The following is an 8051-nucleotide window of genomic DNA, read 5'->3' as shown; positions in this document are numbered from 1 at the left end:
CTTCCTTCTGCTCTTAGGAGCACTCCCTGTCACGTGCCTGCTGCAGCCCTGCATGTAGAACAGCAGTCCCCCCTTGCTTACTGCCCTTAGGCGCACTAATTACCACCTGTCTGCTGCAGCCATGCATGAAGGACAGCACCACTCCCCTTCCTTCTGCTCTTAGGAGCACTCCCTGTCACCTGTCTGCTGCAGCAATGCATGCAGGACAGCAGCCCCTCCCCTGCTTTCTCCCCAGAGGAGAACTCCCTGGCACCTGTTTGCTGCAGCCATGCACGTAGAACAGCAGCCCTTCCCCTGCTTCCTGCCCTTTGGATCACTCTCTGGCACCTGTCTGCTGCAGACATGCATGTAGGACAGCAGCCCCTCCCCTTCTTTCTGCCCTTAGGAGTACCCTCCATTACCTGTCTGCTGCAGCCATGTATTTATGACAGCAGGCAGCCCCTCCCCCACTTCTTGCCTTTAGGAGCACTTCCTGTCACTTATCTCCTGCAGCCATGCATGTAGAACAGCAGCCCCTCCCCTGCTTTCTGCCCTTAGGAGCACTCTCCGTCGCCTGTCTGCTGCAGCCATGCATGTAAATAGGACCCCTCCCCTTCCACCTGCCCTTAGGAGCACTCCCTGTCACCCGTTTGCTGCAGCCACGCACGTAGTACAGAAGCCCCTCCGCTGCTTCCTGCCCTTAGGAGCACTCCCTGTTCCCTGTCTGCAGCAGTCATTCATGTAGGACAGCAGCCCTCCCCTTCTTCTAGCTCTTAGGAGCACTTCTTGGCACCTGCTGCTGCAGCCATGCATGTATAACAGCAGCCCCTCCCCTGTTTTCTGCCATTAGGAGCACTCCCTGTCACCTGTCTGCTGCAGCCATGCATGCAGAACTGTAGCCCCTCCCCTGCTTCCTGCCCTGAGGACCATGCATGTAGGACAGCAGCCCTTCCTCTGCTTCCTGCCCTTAGGAGCACACCCTCTCACCTGTTTACTGCAGCCATGCATGTAGGACAGCAGCCCCTCCCCTGCATCCTGCCCTTAGGAGCACTTCCTGTCACCTCTCTGCTGCAGCCATGCATGTAGGACAGCAGCCCCTCCCCTGCTTCCTGCCCTTAGGAGCACACCCTGGCACCTTTCTGCTGCAGCCATGCATGTAGGATAGCAGTCCCTCCCCTTCTTTTTGCCCTTAGTAGTACTCCCCGTTACTTGTCTGCTGCAGTCATGCATGTAGGACAGCAGCCCCTCCCCTGCTTCCTGCCCTTAGGAGCCCTCCCTGGCACCTGTTTGCTGCAGCCATGCATGTAGGACAGCACTCTTTCCCTGATGCCTGTCGTTAGGAGCATTCACTGTAACCTGTCTGCTGCAGCCTTGTATGTAGGACAGCAGCTCCTTCCCTGCTTCCTGTTCTTAGGAGCACTCCCTAGCACCTGTTGCTGCAGCCATGGATGTAGGGCAGCAGCCACCCCCTTCCATCTGCCCTTAGGAGCAGTCCCTGTCACCTGTATGCTGCAGCCATGCATGTAGGACAGCAGTCCCTACCTTGCTTCCTGCCCTTAGGAGCACTCCCTGTCACCTGTCCGCTGCAGCCATGCACAAAGGACAGAACCCCACCCTGCTTCCTGCCCTTAGGAGCACTCCCTGGCACCTTTTGCTGCAGCCATGCATATAGAACAGCAGTCCCTCCCCTTCCTTCTACCCTTACGAGAACTCCCTGTCACCTGCCTGCTGCAGCCATGCATGTAGAACAGCAGCCCCTCCCCTGCTTCCTGCCCTTAGGAGCGCTCCCTGTCATGTGTCTGCTGCAGCATTGCATGTAAACAGGAGCCCCTCCCCTTCCATCTGTCCTTAGGAGCCCTCCCTGACACCTGTCTACTGCAACCATACGTGTAGGACAACAGCCCTCCCCTTCTTTCTGCCCTTAGGAGCACTCCCTGGCACCTGTTTGCTGCAGTCATGCATGGAGGAAAGAAGCTCCTCCCCTGCTTCCTGCCCTTAGGAGCACTCCCTGTTCCCTGTTTGCTGCGGCTATGCATGTAGGACAGCAGCCCTCCCCTTCTTCCTGCCCTTAGGAGCACTCCCTGGCATCTGCTGCTGCAGCCATGTATGTAGGACAGCAGCCCCTCCCCTGCTTCCTGCCCTTAGGAGCACTTCCTGTCACTGGTCTGCTGCAGCCATGCATGCAGAACTTCAGCCCTTCCCCTGCTCCCTGCCCTTAGGAGCATGCATGTTGGACAGCAGCCCTTCCCCTGCTTTCTGCCCCTAGGGGCACTGCCAGGCTCCTGCTGCTGCAACCATGCACGTAGAACAGCAGAGTTCTCCTGCTTCCTGCCCTTAGGAGCACACCCTCTCACCAGTCTGCTGCAGCCATGCATGTAGGACAGCAGCCCCCTCCTTCCTGCCCGTAGGAGCACTGCCTGTCACCTGTCTGCTGCAACCATGCACGTAGAACAGCAGCCCCCCCGCTTACTGCTCTTAGCACCACTCCCTGTCACCTGTCTGCTGGAGCCATGCATGTAGGACAGCAGCCCCTCCCCTGCTTCCTGCCCCGAGGAGCACTCCCTGGCACCTTTCTGCTGCAGCCATGCATGTAGGATAGCAGTCCCTCCCCTTCCTTCTGCCCTTAGGAGCACTCCCTGGCACCTGTTTGCTGCAGCCATGCATGCTGGGTAAGAAGCCTCCCCCCCCTGCTTTCTTCCCTCATTGAACCTCCCTGTCACCTGTTTGCTGAAGCTATGCATAGAGGGTCGGCAGCCCCTCCCCTGCCTTCTGCCCTCAGAGCCACTCCCCATTACCTGTCGGCTACAGGCAGGCAGGAGGGGGGAGCACTCCCCTCCGTGTTTCCGCCCCTCGCATCACACCACATCCCGTCTCCTGGAGCTGCGTAGTCAGCGGCAGCCCTTCTTTCAATCCTGCTGCTGCCAGAAACACTTCTGCCCAGGGGTCTAGATTCAGGTGCGTGGAGGTGGGGGTGTTACACCCCCTAAGAAATGTATTTTAAGGTAAATAGTTGGGTACAGATGTGTTTACTCGGGTATCGTGATCTTTCACTTGAATTTTTACAAACACATAGCCAAAAACGTACACACACTCTCCCGCTTTCTATTTTGAAAGTCTTCAAAAATGCTGGTTATTTTACAAATAGTGTTTGCTCTCACTACCCCTACCAATTCGCAGTCCTCTCTTTTTCCACTGTCCCTTAAGCCCCTCTCGCGCACATTGCTCGTCATGTAATGCATTTTAACATTTTAGGACAGCCTCATTGTTGGAAAATCTGAAGCTCACCCCCCCATGGTTTAACTGAGCGAGCTCCGCCCCTGCTTCTGCCTGCTACGGACTGCCGACAGTGTCAGCATTCCACGCTGGCCTGCTGCAGCCACGCGAGACAGAGCAGCACCCTTACCCTGTCTGCTGTGACCGGCAGACCGGCCTCCGGTCTAATCCTGGGCAACATTTCTGTTATGCTGGGTGGAACCCCAGGTGAAATTTGCATTACACCAGTGTAATTTTATGTCATTTGGGTAATTTTGCATTATTCTTATTACATGCAATTCCCAAAATTATGCTATTATGCCGTGTCGTGTAATTACGCACTGTTTGTGGTAAAAAAAAATAGCATGAAGACTTGGGAACGCAGCTATTGTTTGCGGAGCCTGCATGTCTTTCCACCATATTCTTTACTGAGAAATGCATCATTTTGCATCTCTTCTTGTGTCTTGCCTGATGTTTCAGTGCAGGCAGCCCCAGCGCCCAGCATCATATCTGTGGCCATTTCCCTGCCTTTAGACATCAGCACTTGCAGGAGAGGGACGGACGCTAGGACACTGACCATCTACAAAGTTCAAAGGAAAATGAAGTCCTGGGAGCTCTGTGGCGAGGGGGTTTCCTTTGTAGGAAGGTCAGCTTAAGAGCTGGGCCACTAGAAGGCAGTTGAGGGCCAAATTATGTGGCAGGGTTGAGTAAATTACAGAGCAAGAGAAAGTAAACTATGTGGCGTAAGGCTGCATATTTTGTGATAGTATTACTTCATTATTTTGTCATTTTTACATTTGTTAATACTGTCTGGGTATTGGTTGCACCTCACTAGTACCAGTTTAACACCCAAATATAGCAATAAACAACAAAAGGTGGCCAGTCAAGCTTTGCAGACGGCCTTCCACTGCACCGCATCAAGTGTTGCTACATACAGTTTTAGTAACTTTTGAACCGTAGGAGCTAGAAATATTTTTTTGTTCAAATCTGCAGATTATGCAGCAGATGATGGATTTTGTGGGAAATGCAGCAAATCTTTTTCGATGCAAAAAACACTGCACCTGCGCAGTTGCATAATTCACGTTGCCCTGCTTCTGAGGTCTGCTGGGCTTTCAGGTGGCCTTTCGGAAGGCAGCAGTCACCACTTCAAACAGAGCCTTGTCCAGGCTGATTCTAGTTGGAGGAGCAACAAGGACACACAGGATCTGTCCCTCACTCTCATGAGCGCCACTCATCGGTCCTGGAGGCCAAGCTGAGAATATTGACGTTCTCTTGCACTGGGTCCAGTATTTATTTGGTTGCAGGAAGGAGAACGGTCTTGGTGGTGCCAATCAGGGCAAAACCAAATTTACAGCCTTTTCCCTCATCTGGGCAGTCATGACAGTCACTTCTCCTGGCACTGGCCAGCTAAGCGACATTGCGTGTACTCCACACTAAATGAATTTATTATCTATTTAATTACTTAAAGACATTTTTCCAGACGTACTCTAATCAAGATAATAGTGAAAATAAACAACGATAAAGTAATTGATAAAATACATTTTACAACGTAAAACTGCTTCAATCATTTTCAGTAAGTGATCACACCCAGTTCTTCTGAGTCTGAGCAAAACATTATGCTTATGGCTTCAGACGTGGTCATTTACGCTTAATTAAACTAGGGTTTACAATAAATTCTAAGGTCATACTACTATAGGGAAGGCGTGCTTCGGGCCCTTGTGCCAAGGAGATATTTTTTTCCAATTGAAAAACCAATACATTCAACGTTCATATACAAACTTCTAGCTTCCAGTTCCATGTTTGCCTTCAGATAGAACTGTGAAGGAACAGGTTTTTATAAAACAACAATTGAGGATCATTGTTTTATCATTTTAAAAAATGACAATGATCACACTCAAGGCTCTTTTGCCTTGAAGTCGAAGCAGCCAAAGCTTCTAAGGGGAAACACTACACTGATTAAAAACCTCACATTTAGTAACCTCCAACGCCTCCAAAGATTGGATCAACAGTCTTGAGTAAGAGTACCTTGAGTTGGGGGTCAATTGACAGTTCTTGCGCATGAGTTTTTTTTAAGGACAGAACTTGCTCCTGACATGTACAATAATTGCACTGGATCACTAAGGCATACAGTCGAAAAAACATCAATACCTGGCCCAGATCCAGACATATGGCTTTAATCTGAATGTGAACGGTTGCTCCAAGAAAGCTTTCGATTGCTTTGACCCAGTTTTAAATAGTATTTAAATGCTGGGCCTCCAGTGCCCATAAATTGAGAATTTGTATTTTAGAAACTGTATGATTAAATATATTGTACTGCATTGTAACGTTTATATAGTGATTATATAGTGCTTACTATCCCTATTCAGCACTTTCTATATGGGTAGCATGCTTCACCATGTAGGTAGGGTGGTTGGGTGTTATCTTGGTTTTGATCCTATGTGGGAAATGTTTCTACACCACGTGTAATGACCAGCAAGGTGTGGTATTTGTGTTATGGCACACATCGCTTATCAGTGCGACACATAAAGCAGTGGAAGAATAACACACACAATTTATTTATTTATTGTTTTCAGTATGCTGGTAGCTTTGAAAGACACTGCAAGTTAATTTCTTATGGTCATAGTCCACTAAGCTGATTACAGCACTAGGTTGTCTAGTCTGAAATGTTTTGTTTAAAGCTTTTGGTCCTGAGCAGGCTATGTTAGCTTAAGAGATGGTAGGGTGATCTGTCGAGATGGACTTTGTTACCATCGCCCCACATATGACTGTCATTGTGAAATGTCAGGAAGTTTTCATAGTATGTCTCTAGTTGGGACTTGCAGTAGCAGACTAAATTAGAGTCTTCTGCTGAGCAGTGGTAAGTTGTTTAAGTTATTCCTTGCCTGTTTAGTTGGTTGGTGGGTGGTTTATGGCTGTGAAATGGTCCACTACTGGGTGATGGGCAAGCACAAAGCAGATCTGTTTAATATGAGTGTAAGAGAATCAAGCAGTATGAGCGGAATTATTAGGCAGCCTGTATGAACTACACTGAAGTATAAAAAAAGTGGTTAATGGAATGGCTACATTTATCTCAGCCACTGGTAATTACTTGAGGCTACATCCCAGTCCATCATTGTATTGCACACCATCACAATTCAGTTTGGACCCAGCCATATCCAAATCATTCTTGACCCTTCTCCAATAGGAACAGTCCAGCCCAAACTGCCTAGCCAGGTCCTATCTGAATTAGAACACAAGCAACCTAAGAACAGTTTCGCCCTGATTGGGGACCGTCAGTCAGGAGTAGCTTGGTTCCAGCAGAAAGTAAGAACACGATTCACATTAGGGTATCCCAGTCACGCTTACGTTGTTGTACTGAAGTCAGTGCCTAATTTGAGACGGGAGTGTCCAGTGCAGGGCACCGGCACTTATATTTGAGGGCCAGCACTTATTTTTCTGCCTCAAGCATTTGCTGTGAGTGAAAGACATACGGGAAAGACAGAGGAAAATAAAAATAAAAAGCGTCACAAAGGGAGAAAGCTGCAAGAGTGAGCTGAAGGGGCAGGCAGTGTACGGAAACAGAGTGAAGAGGCCCGTGATGGCTTCAGGATTACACTGCCTCAGTATTCCCTACTGGCACATTAAATTGCAGCAGCCGCATGTTTCAGAGGAGAGCTTTAGGCACCGCACTTTTTTATTTACAAAGTAAGCACTGACTGAAGTATACAAAAAAGTGAAGTGATGGATGGAATACTTGAATTAATCTCGGACACTTTTAATTGCTTGGAGCTGCATCCCAGTCCATTGTTATTTTGCACATCATGTCACCCCAATTTGGACCCAGACATGTTCAAGTCAGTACTGACCATGCTCCAAACTGCCAATCTAGGTTGTACCTGAACTGAAACCCAGGCAAACCAAGACTGGTTCTGCCCTGATCGGGGCTTGTCAGTTGGGTGAACTTGAGTCCAGTGGCACAGTGAGCATGGGAACCATGTCTGAGCATACCCATCACACTTAGGGCATTGCACTGAAGTATACAAAAAAAGTGATGGATGGAATGCTTGAATTAATCCCAGCCACTTATCCCAGTCCATCTTTATTCTGGACACTATGCCAGCTCATTCTGGACACCAGCCTTATGTAAATCAACCTTGATTGTGCTTCAACAGAAAAAAGTCCAGCCTAAACTGCTAGACCAGATCGCTAAACCAGAACAAAAACAAACCAGGACTGGCTTTTCCCTAATTAGGGCTCGTCGGTTGGGTGCAGCTTGGTCCCAGTGACACAATGAGCACGGAAACCACATCTTGGCATACTCATTGCATTAAAAGCATCTCACTGAAGTATTAAACAAAGTGAAGACTTGAATGTTTGAGTTAATCTCAGCCACTGGCAATTACTCGGTTGCATCTCAGTAACAGTTCCACTTTGTGGAAGATTGAATTCATAGTAAAAAGTTTGAGGAGAGAAATCACTGCTTAAATCACTGATTAGTGGAGAACTTTCACATTTGCTTTAAAGAAGAGAACACCTTGACAGCCATGTTTGTTCACTTGTCAGAATAGCTTTTGTTGGCTGCCTCCTTCTCTAAGGCTCTTTCCATTAAAATCCAAAAGCCTCTAAAGGAAAGTTTTGTTAAGGAAGCCTAGACGTTATAGCAAAAAATCACCTAGCCCTAAGGTTCTCTTGCCTTCATCTTTGCTGTAAATTCAGAGATTCCCACCAATATCTCGCTTGGATTAAAAGCTGTTGTAAAGCAGCACATTTTTGCTAACTGATGGAACAGATAAATGATTAACAACCATTTTCATGAACTCAGTGCATATTAATAAATGATT

At 48.3% G+C, this 8051-nt stretch overlaps 1 long non-coding RNA gene across 1 annotated transcript in view; it reads left to right on the top strand.

Moving 5' to 3' along the window:
• The first annotated feature begins 2700 nt into the window (after positions 1–2700).
• Positions 2701–8051, top strand: part of LOC138285222 (uncharacterized) — a 68656-nt gene continuing 63305 nt past the window's right edge. Inside the window, exon 1 of the long non-coding RNA XR_011201544.1 lies at positions 2701–2934. This is a non-coding gene — a long non-coding RNA (uncharacterized lncRNA). The remainder of the gene's footprint in view (positions 2935–8051) is intronic.

Source organism: Pleurodeles waltl, chromosome 3_1 (genome assembly GCF_031143425.1).
Source record: "Pleurodeles waltl isolate 20211129_DDA chromosome 3_1, aPleWal1.hap1.20221129, whole genome shotgun sequence".
NCBI lineage: Eukaryota > Metazoa > Chordata > Amphibia > Caudata > Salamandridae > Pleurodeles > Pleurodeles waltl.
The sequence above is the reverse complement of the archived record's forward strand: the minus strand, read 5'-3'. Positions and strand labels throughout refer to the sequence as shown.